General features: G+C 44.4%; 1 protein-coding gene and 1 long non-coding RNA gene across 4 annotated transcripts in view; one reads left to right on the forward strand and one right to left on the reverse strand.

Annotated features, from left to right (window-relative positions):
• Positions 1-17,186, reverse strand: part of LOC142081080 (uncharacterized) — a 25,716-nt gene extending 8,530 nt beyond the window's left edge. Inside the window, exons 1-3 of one of the 2 annotated variants that reach the window (XR_012673224.1) lie at positions 16,968-17,186; positions 16,399-16,461; positions 15,247-15,312 (exon numbers count right to left, since the gene is read on the reverse strand). This is a non-coding gene — a long non-coding RNA (uncharacterized LOC142081080). The remainder of the gene's footprint in view (positions 1-15,246; positions 15,313-16,398; positions 16,462-16,967) is intronic. The other variant, XR_012673223.1, reaches the window with a different exon arrangement.
• Positions 17,187-17,425: 239 nt separating this feature from the next.
• Positions 17,426-18,322, forward strand: part of AFTPH (aftiphilin) — a 47,810-nt gene continuing 46,913 nt past the window's right edge. For both annotated transcript variants that reach the window (XM_075147621.1, XM_075147622.1), the window contains exon 1: positions 17,426-17,514. The gene's annotated coding sequence lies outside the window, so the exon portion shown is untranslated. The remainder of the gene's footprint in view (positions 17,515-18,322) is intronic.

Here is an 18,322-nt window from a genome sequence, read left to right on the forward strand (position 1 = left end):
GCTTCCCATGCTCTGCCAGGTGCACAAGAAGCTGGGAGGGGGCACAGCCAAGACAGCTACCCAAACTGGCCAAAGGGATGTTCCATACCATACGATGTCATGCTCAGTATATATACTGGGGGGAGTTGGCTGGGGGGCAGCAATCGCTGCTTGGGGATGGGCTGGGTGTCGGTCAGCGGGTGGTGACCGATTACATCACTTGTTTTTTCTGGATTTTGTTCCTCTCTCTCTCTCTCGTTGTTTTCCTCTTCATTACAATTTATTATTATTATTGTTGTTCTTCTTATTATTATTCTATTTCAGGTATTAAACTGTTCTTATCTCAACCCATAAGTTTTCTTACTTCTGCCCTTCCAATTCTCTCCCCCATCCCACCGGGGGGGGGGGCGGAGGGTAAGCAAGTGGCTGTGTGGTGCTTAGTTGCCAACTGGGGTTAAACCACGACAAAACCCCACAGCCAGAGGAATTCTCCTGCTGCTTCACAGCTTTATGTGTCTTCTACAGACACTGACCAAGGTGTACTTTATTTAGCACCACTCACTGAAGAACTTCAAAGCACTGACAAACTTTTCAAATCGTGTTAATTCATGAATGCTCCTTGCCATTTCCAGTATTACTGCTGTTATTCTATGGGCAGGGAGAGGGAAGAACAGAGATGTAACAACAGTTTCTCAGCAATCAGTGCTGTAATTTGGAATATACTGATTTGCACACACCTAATGTCTCATCACTGTGACTTTTGAACATTGAAGTTCAGACTCCCAGGCCCCCTCCTTCACTCACCAAGCAGACATGTTATTTTGGACCAGAATATCCAACAGTAAGATTGAGTAATGCCATACACAGTGAGTAGCTCCTCTGGGATCAGAGGGGCTATTTGTAATGCAAAATACTTCCAAAATATGATTTTTTTAAATAGTAAAAATTGAATGGCATTCCGTCAATTTCTTGCAGCCTTCACTGACTCACAGTGCTTTCACCTGCAATTTAAATAATGCAGAAGAGAAGCTGGAACAGGGAAGATCAGGTTTCTTAGCAGGGAGTTGTTTGCTGCACCTTGATGTGCAGACAAAAGATGACGTGCACACACATTTTCCTAGACAAAATACAGCAATCACCTCCTGAGTGATGCAGACAGGTAGATCTCTCTTGATTTCAGTGGAAGTACACTGACTGATAGCAACTGAGCACCTGCTGGAGTATGAACTGGTTTAGGGTTCCCATAATAAACCTGACCTCTTCGAGCTATTCAAAAGATGCTCTCAGGCAAAATAACAGGATTCTATTTAGCAAAGGGAAGCACGATTGTTTTAATGCATTGTACAGCTGAAGCTGTGATAATGTAGGCTAGAAGATGATGTTTTTAAGTGAAAGGGAAATCAGTTGTAATTATAATTGTTGTTGCCTTTATGTATTACCAGCTGTATTGATTGATTACCTTCATCCTGTGTGTCACTGGCAAGCAGGGAACATGATACGTTATCTCATGCTAGTGTTGGAAAGCAGCAGAGATTGGTGTATTTTTAGGAACAAGATTCCCACAGTGTAATTGTAGCAACTGGATGATCATACACATGCATATTAAAATGCCAACAGATGAACTCCTGGACAGTGCCAGCAAACATTTCACTGTTTGGGGTAGGAGGAAAGGGCAGGAATGAACAGCTCAGAAGTTCAACAACTGACAAGCATAGCGTTTTTACCTCTAAGAGTGTCCTCTGAGACCTGTGTGTCTCACATTGGCCAGTGTGAAAGGGAAGCTGGTAAAAAGCAGAATCTCACTTTCCAGGATGAAGAGATGATGCATTTGCAGGTCAGAGTGTCCATACCTCTCCTGCCTTACCTGGTCCCATAACACATGAAATTACATCTCTCTAGCAGTAAAGAGAACTGATGGCCATCTATAGACATCCTTCAAGGGCTCAGTCCTGGGTCTCAGCTGCCAGTGGGCAGTGTTTGGGGTGCCTGTGTTGCTCAACAGGGCATGGTGCAGAGGTCCCTGGCTCACCAAATCTCATCAAGATTGCAGAAGTGCAAGGCTTATTGCTGGTTACAAAACCGTACAGATGTGGGCACACAGCTGGTAGGGCCAAGTTGCCTGTAAGCAAAGTCGGTTGGGAGGTAACCAGGAGCTGCCTGTGCAGAGCAGATGTGCAGCAGCATCTGTTAGGAACTTGTATATCTCATAAAGCATTTATATGTCTCATAAAGCAGAAGATGCTGTTTCAGACTCTCTGGGAATATCAGCCAGGTTAACAGTCCTGTCATTGGGCTTGTTTAGACAGGAGTTGTACAGGACCGATCAAGGTCTGAACCTTTCCACTAAGAGCCAACCCAAGCGTCTCTAAGTGGGTTTGAGTTCACTTGTAGAAGAAATAACTAATGTACACTTGAAGCATTCTGCAGCCATTCAGGTAGGTGTCAGAATGCCAGATATCTTCCAGTAGAATGTTGCTGTATTCAATATAAATAAACTGATGATCACAGACCATCACAGGAGCATGATGACTATTACAGTTGATAAAACTGGCAGTCCAAATAGTTCACAGTCTTTGGCTGTGCTAACTGGAATGTGTTTTGGAGGACAGCACAAGGGATGCTGTGGCAGACAGCTATAGCATAGCCTGCCCCAGATAGATTTTTCTTTCAATTCTCTTTAAGTAGAATTGGCCTGAAATCTATTCAGTAGTCTTGAATTTTATGTATTTATCACTGCAATAGGACATGTTGGTGTTGGAGGCTATTAAATGCCTAATCTTTGTCAGAATCCTGTTATGTTTCTGCATGCTGATATTGTTCATGAATGGCAATATACTCCATGCAAAGAAAATTCCTCTCTGTCTGCCTTCAATGTACCACTCTTCCGTCTCATTATATGCCCTTTTATCCTTTAATAGGTGGATGAATAAAGAGAAGACCCTAAAACCACCTTCTCAGTGTCATTTAACTCTCTACACGCTTTCATCATGTTTATTATCACCTTCTTCAAGGTACACAGTCCCTTTCAACCTAATGACCAAATACCAGACTGGAAACTTTTCTAAAACGTTTTAGCACATGGCTTCAAATCCACACTGTAAGAATTAACAGTCACTACAGTCAAAGTAAATTGCAGGTAGTGGTATATTGCCTAACATCCTGATGTAAATGTAAGATAAAGGCCTACTCCAGGGGCTGTAGTGCAACATGAAATCCAAGTGTACAGACTTTGCATATCAAGTTATATCTTCATTTCAGAAAAGCCTCTAATTATGCTGAAATGTGTGCTTTCAAGCTTTCCTACACCTGGCCTCCAGGAACCCCTCCAGTTAACTGCAGGCAATGACTCCCTCCATGTCATTCTTTCCCCACAAGGGATTTTAGACGCTGAATCTACACAGCCACAGCACCAGACCAAACGGACCTCTGTCTCCTCAGCCTGTTCCCACCTGCCTTTGGCCAGCCTCCAACTAATTTTTGAGGCTTCCTTTATGTTCAAGCCATCTTTTTCTTCCTGCAGTGCTGGAAGGGAGTAGCCAGATCTGGCCTCTCAGAACATCCCACTCCACAGGGAACATCTTGTTCTGGAGAGGGCATGGCAGGAAGAAATGTCTTTCATGGCTTTCAGGGTGATGTGAGCCACGTTTCAAACGGAAGGCCACAGTTTTCACTGCCAGAGACTGCCACCCGTCTTGGGCACGTAGCAGCTCCACTTGCCCTCTTCTAAGCTGCTTGGTTTAGACCTCAAAGAGATCCAAAGGGAAATTCTGGATACCTTCACAGGTGAACTTCCATATACGGCCATGAAGCCACAGGCTGTGATGGTTGGCACGCAGATATATATCAGCGTGCCAAAACTTCCACAGCAACATGTAACTAGTATACACAAATACAATTACACATGCATTTATTGGGAGAAGGTGGGAGAGTGACTCGAACATGTGTCAACAGTTTCCCAGGGTGAGGATTTAAAAGAGCTATTTGGTGCAATAAAGACTGATGCTTAATACACAATTTTCCGCAAAGATGGCTTTTTTTGCTTAGGCCAGCTGAGTGGCTACATTAATGGGAAAACTGGAAGCCTTTTAGTAGCTGAGTAGTAGCTGAAACTGCAGGGGTATTCATGCCACCTTCTGCAGCATCTAATTTCAGCTGTGGTAATTCAGTCTGGTCTCCATGGGTTCCCTATATAGGCAGTGAAAAGAGAGACACTTCTCCAGAGGATGACTTAGCAGAGGCAACTTTGATGCCCTGAATGGTCTTCCAGAGGCCTTAGCTCCAATGTTTATAAAGGGACCTTGAGGACACTCGCCTTCTACCAAACACCCAAATGTAGATGCCTGATCTCCTCTTCACACACATACACACCCTGTGTTTGAAGTTAAAGAGAGCTGGAAACAGCAGTCACAGATAGGTGACTCCAGATGTCTCCTTAAGCACCTGCTAATAGGAAGGAAACCACCACCCTAAGAAAGTGAAGAACAGCAAAGGCTTTCAGTGCTGAAGGCAGAGGGTTATGCATCACTCACACAAAGAAGACACTTGCAATTCTGCTTCCACAGGGGTTCACCTGTCCTGCCAAGTTTGGAAAGAGATCTGAATAAAAAGCCCTGGAAGGAGCCAAGGAACTTAGGGCAGCACCTGCAACATCCCTCTTCAGCATTGCACAGGTGATGCAAGCATCTTCTACACGTAGGAGTAAGAAACACAATACACACTATCAACTAGAAGTGCTAAATGATGTGGAAAGGGCTCTATAAACATGTGACCTTTATTTATTTTTAATTACTTTCCATATTGCTGAGAGCAGAGTTTCCTATTAGCCAGATCCAAAGTAATTATTGGTTATGGGAACTTTCAGTGGCTTTCAAGCAGGTCCTGCATTGCCAGAAACAGGTAGCAATAGGAAAACACTGTGTGCCTCCCCTTCCACCAAAAGGAAAACTAGATAAAGCAAGATCACATTTCAACAGAGCAGATTCATCATTTTGCTTAGACTGAACAGGGTAGCTTTTTTATCCCTGTCCTTTTTGAACTGTTCAGCACCAGCATAAAAAGGAAGATACAGAACAGTGCTTTCTCAGAACCCAAGCTACCAAATAGCTCTTGGCTGGTGGGTTTCTTTGCAAACAGCACTGGGAATGCTAAATGTTTCAGTATTCAGCCTTCATTCCTTGGTGGTCTCCTACTCTTGAATGTAGAGGAAACAATGCTGGTACTCTGCTGAGGTTGAGGAGGTTACAGCAGCAAACAAATCTGACTTGAGCTGTTTTGGGTTGCCAGTTTTGTGCGTAGCTTACATTTTATCACGCCAAAATGGCTGAATGCCAGACGTGGGTGAATGATCACTGGCTACACAAAGTCCAAGTCAGCCTGACAGGTGTTTGGGAGTGCTTTTCCAAAAGGTATAAATACCAGGTATAAATTATTAAGTGACCACCACTGGGGAAATGGGACAGAAACAATTTGTTGAGCCCAGCCTCAGCTAGCACCAAGGCTATGATGTATGTGAACGTGCCCACCCTCCCATAAGGCTGCAGCCTCTACAAAGGAGAGGGAATGGGCAGAGCGCCTGAAAACAGAAAAGGAACGGGACCATGTCTCTGCATAGAGATAACAGCCCTCCAGCTGCTTATTTAGCCACAGTCAGAATGCATCCCATTCTGTGAATCTGCCAGCACACAGGAAAAAAACAGGGGCATGAAACCTCTTGCTCAGCAGATGCAGGCCACAGGCTTTTCATTATCTAAGACAATATTGTTTTTATATGCAGTCTTCGCTAAACTCACGAGTCCTGATGTGTTCTTACTCACTTCAAATTCCTTGTCTACTTTGTCCAACTGAAGACTGAGCAAAGATTTGGGGCTAAAGATTCTGATGGTCTGCAGAAACAGAGGGACAATGATATGTTCATCCATTTTGTTAAACCTGAAGACTTTGGAGATACAAGACTTTGCATTTACAGGCATTTTTTATTGCCAGTGGGGTTCAGAATGGTGAGGTCTTTGGAGCGTAGAGATTCAGAGCTTGAATCTTTTTTTTTTAACTTCTGCCTATTTTATACTCTTCGTATCAAGATAATCCATTTCAATACACCCCAAGGAAATGAGGGGAAAACCCTCAGATTCCTAACGAGGTTAGGCCTATACTAAACCTTCCATGGGCACATATCTAGGCAAGGATGGTCCTACCCTGACAGAGTCACGGCACTAAGGATGTAATTTAAAGATAACGTAAGTCAAAGAAGGAGATGTCAAAGAAGGACTGGGACACAGTCTTTTGGGTTCTAATTGCAGCTGGCTCCTCTGGAGTATCCTCTGAAGGAATTTTACACAGGAGCAGTCCATTAGCTGTAAAAGACCATGCACAAAAGCCTCAGAGAAAACAATCTTCATGCAGACAAACAACATTAATCACCAAAAAAGCAGGTATCACTTTCTTTTCTTTTTGTCCTTTGCAAGAAAAGTGTAAATACATACAGGCAGTAACACACAGGTTTATTCCTGACCTTCTAAACGTTTTTAATTCTAATCAGTCCAAAGCCTACATACGTGTCTTAGGTAGATATCACTGCAGCTTGTTGCGTTCTACCAATAGAGCAACTTACAACCTATAATCCCTTGGCAGAGCCCTCTCTTCTAGCAACCATTGGCTTGGTAAAACAGTGATTCTGTTTTTTCATAGCTGAGCAATACCAGTGCAATGGGAAATGCAAACAGCACCTTCGTGCACCAAAGAAGGGCCCGTGGTGGTGATGTTTGCTTCTTGGGATGTGAAATGGTTGAATTCAACATCAGGGTATTAGATCAGCCAAAAAGAATCACAGCAATAAAACCGGTACTCAAAAGCTCACACAAATGCTATGTATTTTCCACACACTAGCATTAGCTGCCACAACTGCAGAGATTATTTCCTGTTCTTCATGGGACTCACTCATTCACCATCATATTTACTCTACCCGAATTATGACTCCCAAGGGAAACATGGAGGCTGCTGTGGAGCCTTACCTAGGGCCAGCATTAGACTGGGGTCCAACACAGCTCTGACCTGCTGCTGTCTGCTCCCTCATATCAGTCCCAGAGCAGAAAAAGAAATGGTCATCTTTCAGCTCAGGGTGTAACGGTCCAGCCTATCCCACAGAAAGCCAGGCTTGACACCTTTCACGTATGAAGCTTTCCCACAGGCAAGAATGATCCTCAAGAAGCTGTAGAGATAAGTTTGTAATGCAGTGATGATTCCTTCTACACAACCAGGAAAGAAAAACACACCACGGACACTTACTGCACCAGGCCCTGGGGCATGCTTGTAGCTGTGCAATGCTACCAGAACACACATTAACAAACAGAGCAATAACAAGGTAATAATTGTGAAGGGGGAAGAAACCTATCTGATCCACTCTTAAACTGAATTAAAGGCACCACAGTAGCTTGCATATAACAGAATCTGACTCAGGAGAAACTGGTCCAGCTCTGTAAAAGCAAACCAGCCCCAAGGCAAACCTGAGCACGAAGCAACTCTTTGTCATGCTTTCTAGGGGGTTATCGCCCTGGGGTTTTTTAGGTAGCACAGAGTTGTAGCTCTGTCTGCCTGCATCTCTGTCAGACTGAGAAAGGGGGAGTCTCCAGAGAAGTGGCCTAGCTAGTAACAGCATATAAATTGTCAGCCAAAACCAGAGATATATGAGTAACACAGGCCTTTCTGAAGGTGCAGCCTGTAGGGTAATTTAAGCACGTCTTGATGGTGGAGAACTGCAGAGTGGAAAAATCTTCTCAGTGTAACTTGCTGTCAAACTACATCTGAAGACATTTATACGGGAAAAAAGATCAGAAGACTCATGGCTCTGCAGCCATGCAGTGGGTGCACCATCCATCCCTGACTGGCTGGCTACAAGCGAGCGAAGAATAGGTCAGTTTGCAACAGCTTCCGCAGCAGGTTCAGTTTACACCTTCCTCATCGCTGAAGCGACCCTGCAAAGGGCCATCCGATAGCAGTCCAGCTCCATCAGCACAATTCAGATAAAATGATCCCAGAAGGTACAAGAGGACGTGCTAGAGCGGGAGCAGTCATGTGCTAAAATGCCTACGTTATTTTTGCACGAAAGCTGGTTCACATCCCACCATCTCTTTGAATAAGCAGAACAAGCATCTGATTGGTAAGAGATCTCTGCAGTGCTCCTGAAACTCCCTCCTGCTCCACCATGTGATGATATGCACAGGAGTCTTTGCTCCTTGAAAAATCCAGGCTATTGCCAACAGGTTTTATATCAAGACTTAGTTGCTGCTCAGAAAACTGTGAATGATCTCATAAGCTGCAACATTTCCTAAGTGAGATGGGCTGCCGAGGAGACAGAGGTTTGATTTTGGGAGATAGCTGCATCACTAGCAAAGGTCATGTATCTTGGCTTCTCCACAGAGAAGGATTTGTTGGAAACTCAACCCAGTATGGGGTAAACACTGAGTTACTGAGAATATGCTCTCTACCCAGGGGATTTCTTGCCAAAGGAGACAAGCCCCTTTGCAGCAAAATATGGATAAATATGGACAAAATATAATTATTTCCAAATTTGGCCACATTCCATATCTGCTCCGCTCACATAACATAACATTCCACAACTGGGCAGTTGGACTGATGCCATTTCCATGCAAACCAATTGTAAGTCACTGTCAGTCTTTCATTTAAATCCACTGAACTGCTGACTTGCATCTGACCGAGCAGACAGCAAATACCCCATGGCCTACATTATAAACAATTCCATAAATGCAGGGAAATCGAGACAAAGTTGCTCCTTTGAAACATCTGACAATCAGCTTGTGTTGGGAAGATGGGTCTCGGTGCTTTTGGTGCTGTTTGGAGCCGTGTTTCCAACTCACTAGCACTGCATATGTGGAAGAATGAGGGTATGAGAATTCCTCAACATCTAGATTTGATCTCAGATCCCTCTTTGGCCAGATGAGGGTACAGAGCCCAAGCTGGTGCTCTGAAAATAGCCCTCTCTCAGCTATGGTGGGAATCGAAGCTCCTTAAAACAAGCGGTAGACCCTATAAATTGATAGGTTTATTGGGCTTATTAAACTTTTTTTCAGTTCAGTGGTTAAAAACTGAAAACCATGAGCCAAATTCATCACTAATGCACATCCCTTGAGTTCAATAAGGTTAGAGATGGGCTGGCTGCAGCTCACTGCTAAGTTGCACATTATCTCCCTTGAAATGACACAGGGTGCACTTAGACTGTACAGTTGGTGCAGAGAGATGCAGGGAACGGCAAGGGGAAGCGCTCCCTGGCAAGGGCTCCTGCACAGCACATCAGTGACACCACGTAAGCCTGCTGGGATCATATTGGCTTACTAGAACCAAGGAGCTGGCTCAGAGACAGCACCCTTTTCCTAGCACTGAAACCCAGTTAGCCATGATTTAGAAGGAGGGTTCCTACTTAGAGCCTGGTGAATTTAAACAGATTGCTCAGGCACCTGGATTTACCTAGTCTCATCTTTCCTAGCTTTCCTTGTGGCAACAGAGCTGGTTCGGCTGCTCTCAAGAGATCTCTGACTGATCCTGGATATTGAAGGGGTGGGGGTTGGACCTCATGTCCTCATCTGCCCCGCTGTCTTCATGCTTGCCTTTGTCATCCTGCTGCTTCCCTCTCTGACCAGCTCTCTACACTCCCTTCTGCCTACTCCTTCCACATTCTGCCTGGTTTTGGTACAAATGTCAGGGGTTCAGTCTTGCTTCTTTCTGCTTGTGAGATAACAGCAGGGGACCACATGGAGACCAACAGACCCCTCCGCTCTAGATTCTGTGTTGTTGTTTATAATTTACCTATGACAACAACCCTGTCAGGTAGTTTAGGACCAGATATGGCCAATCTCACATATTTCTCATACAAGAACTTTCCAGAAAGCAATCCTGTTTTTCTGAGATCTACCTTGCTATGTGCCTACATCGCAGATGCTTTGCATCTCAATGAACATAGATCAAGAAAGCAAACCCGTTGCAGAAAAATATGACAGAGGATAAAATTGACATATGTGGTACTGAAAACAGGCATCAGATATGAATCTGAAAGACAATGAGAAAGATTTTGACAAGTATCTGCAAAAGGAACCACTTTCTTTGCATGGCAGTTGCATTTGAGACAGAAGTTGTCATTAACCCAGAAAAACTTCAGCCATTTCCTTTTTAAAACCTGGAACTGAATCCTGCTTTCACTTATGTTTAATGGACATTTTGCCACTCACTGTAAAGAGAAAAGGGCATGATCTTTGGAAAAAATTTCTCAAATTATTTTTATTGATATGCATCACTGCCAGTCACACAACATTGGTTCGTGAGGAAAACTTGTCCGAAACATCTGAACCAGGCACCTGAATTTCACTGACTGTGTTGACATATAGATGTGAAATGAACTTGTACAATTACAACAGGATATTGCAGGTCTTCTTATATATATAAAAAAAACAGCTCTAGAGGCAAGTTTCAATGTTCCTAAACCTCAAAAAAAACCCCAACCCTCTGAAATGCCTTAGAAATGAAAAAGCCTTAAAATAGATGTTTATAGAGATTACGGGCATATATGTTGTTACCCTGAACAGTTCAGTATGCAAGAGACTGCTGTAAGAGTGCCCATCACATACACAGTTAGTAGCTTGTACTTCAGAGTTTCCTACCAGCTGATCTACAAGAGTCTTTGAAGGCTCTTGACTCCTGTCATCACAGAGAGGAGCTGACGCACAAGGAAGGAGGATGGCTATGGAAATCAACTCACCTTTGTCCAATAAATAAATTGGATCATTAAAACAGAATAATGGTCTTCAACCCTTTTTAACACTTTTCATCTTAAATGTACAAAGTTCACAAGCCATGCCTCTTAAAGGCAAGGGACAGTCTTTAAATGAATAATTTTGATTTCTTTTCTTATTGGCTTTCTGGATTTAGACCTGTGTTGAAAAAAACAATTAGTCACACAGGAAAGCTTTGCTCTGCTACTGAGAGAGCTAGAAATCTTGCTTTCCTGCTGACAGTTGAGGTACTCACACAATGCCATCTTCTAGGAGAAGGAAGTATTGTCAGACCTAGGAGGAAATAGTACGTGTTGCCTATACATCATTTTGGCTGTCCATAATTTGCTGGGCTGCTACACTCATCAGCTGTTTTTTCCTCTCAGCTTGCCTGAGTTACAGTTAAATTAGGGCTGAAGTCAGATTGTTTTCAGTCTGCACTCATCTTAAAGTTTGTTATATTTCCTTCACACCTGAACACGCCAGCACTGCCAACAGCTTGCCAGTTTTTGCCAGCTACATTGGTTTGTCTATTGCCTCTTCTGACAAGACTCGCCGTCATTAAAATGTATATACACTAAAATACACTTTGCACACGCTGCTGATGAGTTACGTATAAAAATATGCTGAGGCCAGGTGTACACGTAGTATTGCCACACTGAGGTCATTAGCTTCTGCCACTTTGAGGATGTGGTCTAAACCACGGCAGGAAAAATGGGGCTGTTTTGGCATTCATGAGCTGGTTAATCCACTGGGTAGCGCTCATATGGCAACAATGTGAGCATGCATGTTCATTAGAGGCTCCAAATCAGCTACAAACATGGTTGAGACTCAGAAAGGAGTTCCTTAGAAGAAGAAAAAAAACACAAACAAAACAAACCAAAAAACCCTCCCAACAAACAGTGTTGTCAGCAACCCTATTCTTGCCCAAATAAGCCTGAGCCAAAAATCAAAGAACCTACGTGCCCTTCAGATGTAGGAGATTTCCAAGACCTACCTAAAATAACTGCCATTTCATCTGTTTTCTGTAACTCCATAGAGTTCTTTGTAGTTAACACATTTAGGATTGTTTAAGGACAATTCTGGGATTTTTAATGGCTTGTGAATCACAGGAGAATGGGCTGCTGATGTAGTAATACCTTCTAGCTTTTTTAACTATGACTCCAGTAAAGATAGCTAGGGAGATTTGTATAAAATAGTAACAAACTTGCACTCCAAACAGAAGATTTATATATTGCATCTAAAACATACATTACAATGTTTTATATTTTATGCCATTGCAACTAGAACAGATGGAGACAGTCCCTTCCTTGAAGAGCTGGGAAAAGCTAAGACACCTTTGCTGGATCCCCAAAACAAGAGAAACCAGTGCCTGGTCATTCTGCATGCCCAGAGGTCAATCCTAATGGAAGCAGCAGCGATGCAGAAGACATGGGCATTTGAGATGTTCAGAAGAGTACCTCAGTGCCTCTGAATAGATTTGAGAGGAAACAGGGACCGCCACATAGGGGTTATCATAGCGGCTAACACCTAGCACGGGGAGGCCAGGCTCAGCAAGTTCCTTTCACTGCCAGCAGAGAGACATGTGAAGACCACATGAAGCAAGAATTAATTCAGACACTGTTTGAGCTGCAGGGAATGGCAATCCTCAGGATCTTTGCTGTACAGCCAGCTTACAGACCCAGATGGGCTCTTCACAAGAGGGTCCCCGATGTGGTTGGGCAACAGCCTGGGGCCAAGAGGCGCTCCTGGCTCCCTCAACTCTAACACAGAGGAAAGCTTTGAAGTGCCCTGTGGAAGAGCCAGGCAGTCTGCACTGATTCTGGATGGAGCTCAGGGCACTAACCACTGCTCAAAGAAACAAGCGTCAGCTGCTTATAGTTCTGTTTTACCACCTCACGATGCCAAAGGACAGATCAGCAGTGGAGTTTAGTAACAGGCTGCTTAGTTTATTCTTTGCTCAGCTGCAGCTTTGTTTAACTCAACTAATAGTACTGCACAATTTTTCTTTTACTAACTGTTGCCCATTTAGAAGCCAGCAGAAAGCGCGTATTAGTCATTCAGCTAGCTTTGATAATGCCCACCTTATGAAACCACAGCCACAAACAATTTTCCTGTAAAGCTTTTGAGGTTGATTGGTGAATTCAGTCAGACAAGCTCTTTCTGCTTGATAATGCAGTAGTAGGGGTTATTTCAGCTATAATGGTCTAAGATAAATGCAGTTTTACTGAATTAAAAACATTTCAGAGAAACGTGCCAATTCAGTTTCATGTCAGGATGGGAAAAAGTCAAAACATTCTGTGAAGATAAATTGCAATGGTTTGATTTCCTGTTTTAAATTTGCTTGATTTCCTACATTTCATTTCCACAGAAAAATTTAAATTAGTTAGCATTGCATTGACAATAGCACAAATTAAAGCCTTTGGCATTAGTGAAATGAAATTATCTGGTAGGTCCAAAGACCATTTAAAATTCATTCTATGGATAATTTCAAATCTTCAAATGTCCGATTCAGTTGTGAATTAAAAAAAAAAAAAAAAAAAAGAAAGGAAAATCAAGCATCACAATTTCTCAGGAGACAGACTATCTAGTTTCTGATCAGCAGCATTGTCAGACTCAGCAGAGAGGGAAGCAAACTGCCTGAAGTTTGAAAATTAATCTAGTCTTTGATTACAGCAAGCTTCTTCCCCATACACTGAGCAGGGAAGCCAGAAAAAGCTTGTGCTGTCAGGAGCCATGTTGTACTGTACATATTTTTGAAATTAAAAGAAAAAAAAGAAAAAAAGAAAAAGAACTGCACTATCCACTGCTAGTGATCCAACATCTTTCGGAACATATTCTGCATTACAGTACACAATATATGGTACAGCTTAACTAAAAGCTACTCTCAGGAACCATGTTGTAATCTCCAAAATGAGAAATAAAAAGCTAAATTGTTCCCCTATAAATACTCAATTTTCTTGAGAATTATGAATGACTAAGTTTTATGAAGGACATGGATGAAGACGATAATTTCTCCTTTCCATCCTCAATTCCCAACCCAGGAGGAGTTTCTGAGTCTCCAGTCCACGCGGGTTTTTGAGAGACAGCCTTTCTGAATCATCTTGACACACCACGATACCTTTTTCCGTTTGAGACTTCTAGGAAGGCTGCGCCCTCTCCTGATAGTTTAGGACTCAGCAGCAGATAAAGCTGCTTTGCTGCAGCTAACAAGTCAAGGCTGGACCTCAGGGTTACCAAGACCAGTCCTGCTTGACTTAAAAACTCTGTTGCACTATGCAGAGGGGCTTCACATTGAGATGGATATCTCAAATTTACAACATTTTTTCACCACGCTGTAAGAAAAGAAATTGCTTGGAAGTATACGCTTTTAAAAAAAAAAAGCAAAAACATATGTTTGAAAATGGATAGAACACCACTCTAGAATAATCTCCAAATAACATGCAGTGTCTACAATCCATGCAATTCTGTAAAGAAAACTTTCATATGTTGAAAATACAACCTTGAAATTAGTGCTGTAACCCATGGATTCCATTTCACGGAACTAATACATAATATGGCTAATGCTATTATAAAGAGTCAGTCTGCCTTCGTCAGCAAATGTAATCTCCTTCAACCAGCAAAGCTTACGCAGGAATGACTAAAAAAATCCCACACATCTTGTCAATCATTCACACTAAGTGAAGATCACCTTCATTTTTTTACGTGGAACGCTTACCTCTCGTCTGATCCTGCATTCAAGTTAAATGAATTTTACAGACTCACAACTGCATACTGATTAAAGCTTCTGGTCCTAGAAACTACTGAACACCATCAAGAAGGAGAAGGAAATTTCCCTCTGGTCAAACTGGCAGGGACCATTTGGAAGGATTTTCTGCCTTTCTTTGTAGCTTAGGATATGAGTCACTTCCTCAAATCATCTGGGAATTTTACTTAACAAATTTCCTTCTATTCTAGAACCTAATTACTGACACTGTTGATCTTTTTGGCTCTCTTCCTGTGGTACATGGATGTGCTTGTGGCTTTGATCTTTTCCACAGAAAGGCTTTACTTTTTTTTTTTTTAGGGTGCTAGGGCTAAGGTTGCAGGCAGTGTATTTATTCCATATGTTCATTCAAATCATTGATACATCAGCTGTATAAGAGAAGATAATTATTAAATTACCTCCCCTAATTATATTATTTACAATGTTGCCATAAGGATGATTAACCATCAACTAAACACAGCTCATGGCCAAAGACCATCAACTAAACACAGCTGGAATGGGAAACGATTATTCATGGACTAACACTACACACTGAGGTATATTTTGGGCCCCTGGAACTTAATGGCTACTGCCAGATATGGGAAGAAACGATCTAGTTTGCCTGTTGCTTTACAACAAAGTATTTCACTGCTTTTATAGATTATTCTCTGCGCCCTTACGATTTGTAAAACACGTTGTTGTACACTGGGTGAAGGTCAAAGATCTTTGACTGCTAAATTGCCCTACCTTCCAGTTCCGTCACTGCTTCACCTTCTGTCAGCACAAGCTTTGCGCTGCATTTCTGACACTAAGCTGAAAAAAAAGAAAACAGCCACCAGGTGGCGAAATGTAATACTCATACAGCCTCATTAATAGTCACACAGCCTCATTAATAGTCACCTATGATGATCTTCAGCTACTGTAACAGGATTCCTAACATAACAGAAACATTGTATTAACAATGTAATTTCCCCGTGCTTCACAAAGGTCTTATATTGCTTATTAAATTAGCAGATTAATTATAATTACTCTTAAATGCATTTGAGGCATTTTTATTCCACAAACCTATCTCAGACATGACAAGTTGTACGAATAGCCTTAGTTTAAGCCTTCCTCAGCCAAACTACTGTGTGTTTAAACATATGCTTAAGCCTCTGTAGGAACAAAGCTTTAATATTACACTTTGATTGCTATTTTATTATTGTAATTTGCCAGCATGTTGTAACTGCTGTACAGTGTTCAGTTCACTACTGTCAAAGGATGTATGGCAGGCTTTGCACGTTATTTAAAACCATATTATGCATTTTTAAAGATCTAATGTGCTGGTTGTTCTGACAATATTCACCAGTACAGTGTAAACAGGTATTAGAAAACAAAACAAAAAAAAGTATTTGGAAAACAGAAGCATGCATATGTTGTTATTTCTCATTATTTCATTTAGTGGTTTTGCTGTAAACATTCTTTCACCTGTGAGGTCAAACCATTGTCTGCTTGTGCTCCTTGGGAAAAAGGGCAAAGAAGAGAGATATATATATAAAAAAGTATTTAAATTATTTAAAAAATAGACTGTTTCCCTGTATGCCTTTTTGACAGTCTTTCTACTCCTTTCTATGGAATTTGCACAACCAACAAACAAAACCATAAAAAGCCAGTTCAACTAAAACATGATTTGACTGAGTTGCACTTAAAACTATCCTATGTACACACTTTCCCTATGAAGCATAGACACATATGAATATCTTTTTCCAGAAACAAATTTGTACCAAGCTACTATTTGAGGGTGGTAACTCCGGCAGACCCTGATGCTTAAGAGCCGAGATTTCGGCGCGATGCAGACGGGCCCGCAGGGACTCCACCTGGACTCAGCGGTTTGCAAACTCTGAAGTTGGAGGAACTTACCCCTTGGTCACAATGAGACATAAAAGGTGGAATAGTAGTATGGCAGCCTGTTCCAGAGGTGGGCTGCGGGATCATACCTATGGGATCAGACTACTCCCCCCGAAACATCAAAGGGGCGAAACTTTGCAGTAAACAATTTCCTATGCAGAAACGCTAGCCTAGCCCTCAAGACGTGGAAGTGAAATCCTCCCACAGCGCGGGCATAGCCACGATCGTGTTCGCGCCAGAGAAGCTCCACCGGGGTCCTCGCCCAGGCACAGCACCGCCCCCAGCCGCGAAGCGCAGCCCTTCCGCCAGCTCCCCTCCCGCCGCCTCCCCGCACCGCCGGCCAGCTGCGAGAAGAATTCGCCCCATATTCCCCATTTCTATTTTGGATGGGTTTTTTATGTCACCGCCTGTTTTCGGCGCCTCTCCGCGGGCAAACGCCCGGCCCCCCTCACGGGATCCCTGACAGCATCCCTGGCACCGAGCGCAGGCAGCCCCAGCGCAGGGCTTCACCTGGCGCAGCCCACACACCTCTAGGGGCAAAGAAAAAAAAGAATAATTTAAAAAAAAAAAAATTAAAACACCTCATATCGTCTACGGCAGGGCACGGAAAACGCCGCAACCCGGCGCTGCCCTCTTCCTCCCGAGCTCAACATGGCGGCCGCGGCGTCGCCCACGGCACCGCCTCACCTCCCCCGTCCAAGATGGCCGCCCTGCCGCGGTGGAGGCGGCTTGCCAGCACTTAAGATGGCGGCTGCGCGGTTAAACCACCGTCTACCTTACCGGTGGGGGGAAGGTGTGACCGCAGCAGCGTTAGTCGCTCGTTTATTTATTTATTTACGTGCCCGCCCCGCCAGCCGCTGCTGGAAGTGACGCGGCTCCGGGGGCGGCGGCGCGGTGCCTACCGGGAGGCCAAGTGGGCGGTGGCGGGGCAGGAGGCGGTGGCCGCCGGGAGGGGGCCGGGCCGCGCCGCAGCGACGCGGTTCCTGTCGCCGTGACATGGGTTCCCCCTCGATGGCGGTTGCCGCGGGAGGCCTCAGATAACCGGCCGCGTCCCCTCTCCCCTTCCCTCCCCCTCCCCGCCCGCCGCCATGCCCGCCCGGGCCCCACCGCCCCCCGCGCAGCCCGCAGGTAAGAGACGGCGCCGCTGCTACCGCCGAGTGGGGGAGCGGTTCGTTTCCTCCGGGCCTGGCCGGGGAAGGGCACCCCCTGCCCCGCAGTGGCGGGCGGAGGCCCCTCGGGGATTCACCCGGGGGCCTGCAGCGGCCGGGGCCTGTCAGGGTATCGCGCTCTCCGACCTTCCCCCTCCATCCTCGGGGGAGGGCGGTGGGGCCAGGCCGCCTTGCCAGGCGGGAGGGCTGGGCAGGGGGGTGAAGCCCCGCAGCGCTCCCCTCCTGAGGTGCCTCTCCCTCGGCTTGTCCCCCCGCGGCTGGAGCGAGGGGCCGGCCTCGGGGCCGGGCGGCTTTGTCCTTCGGCGGCGGCGGGCCCCGGGCGGGGGTCGAGCGGCGTTATGCCGCTCCTCGCAGCGGGCAATTTCCCGTAGCGGCTCCGGGCGGGGTGGCAGCCGGCCTGGAGCGAGTGCCCCGCGTTTTTGTGGGGTTCGACGGGGCCGCAGCTGGAAGAGAGGGCTCAGTGGTGTGGTAGAAGAAGTTAAGCTCTCCTGCGTGTTTGGTTTTTCCTGATAAGCTTTCTTTTTTAAGGGGCATAAAGCGTGTCAGTTGCCAAATGCATCTGAAGATGACACGCTAAAGCAGAGTTATGATTTTATTTTATTTTTTGTAGAAGTAACGCCATTCTGCAATGGGACGAAATTGCTGAAATACTTTTTAGGTCCTAACACTTCAGTTTGCTATTATAAGTGGCTACCTGATGAACCAAAATATTCTTTTTCCTTAGAGAAGACAATTCCAAACCAAGGGTTAAACCTTGGGGTTCCTTC

This window comes from Calonectris borealis, chromosome 3, assembly GCF_964195595.1.
Source record: "Calonectris borealis chromosome 3, bCalBor7.hap1.2, whole genome shotgun sequence".
Lineage (NCBI taxonomy): Eukaryota > Metazoa > Chordata > Aves > Procellariiformes > Procellariidae > Calonectris > Calonectris borealis.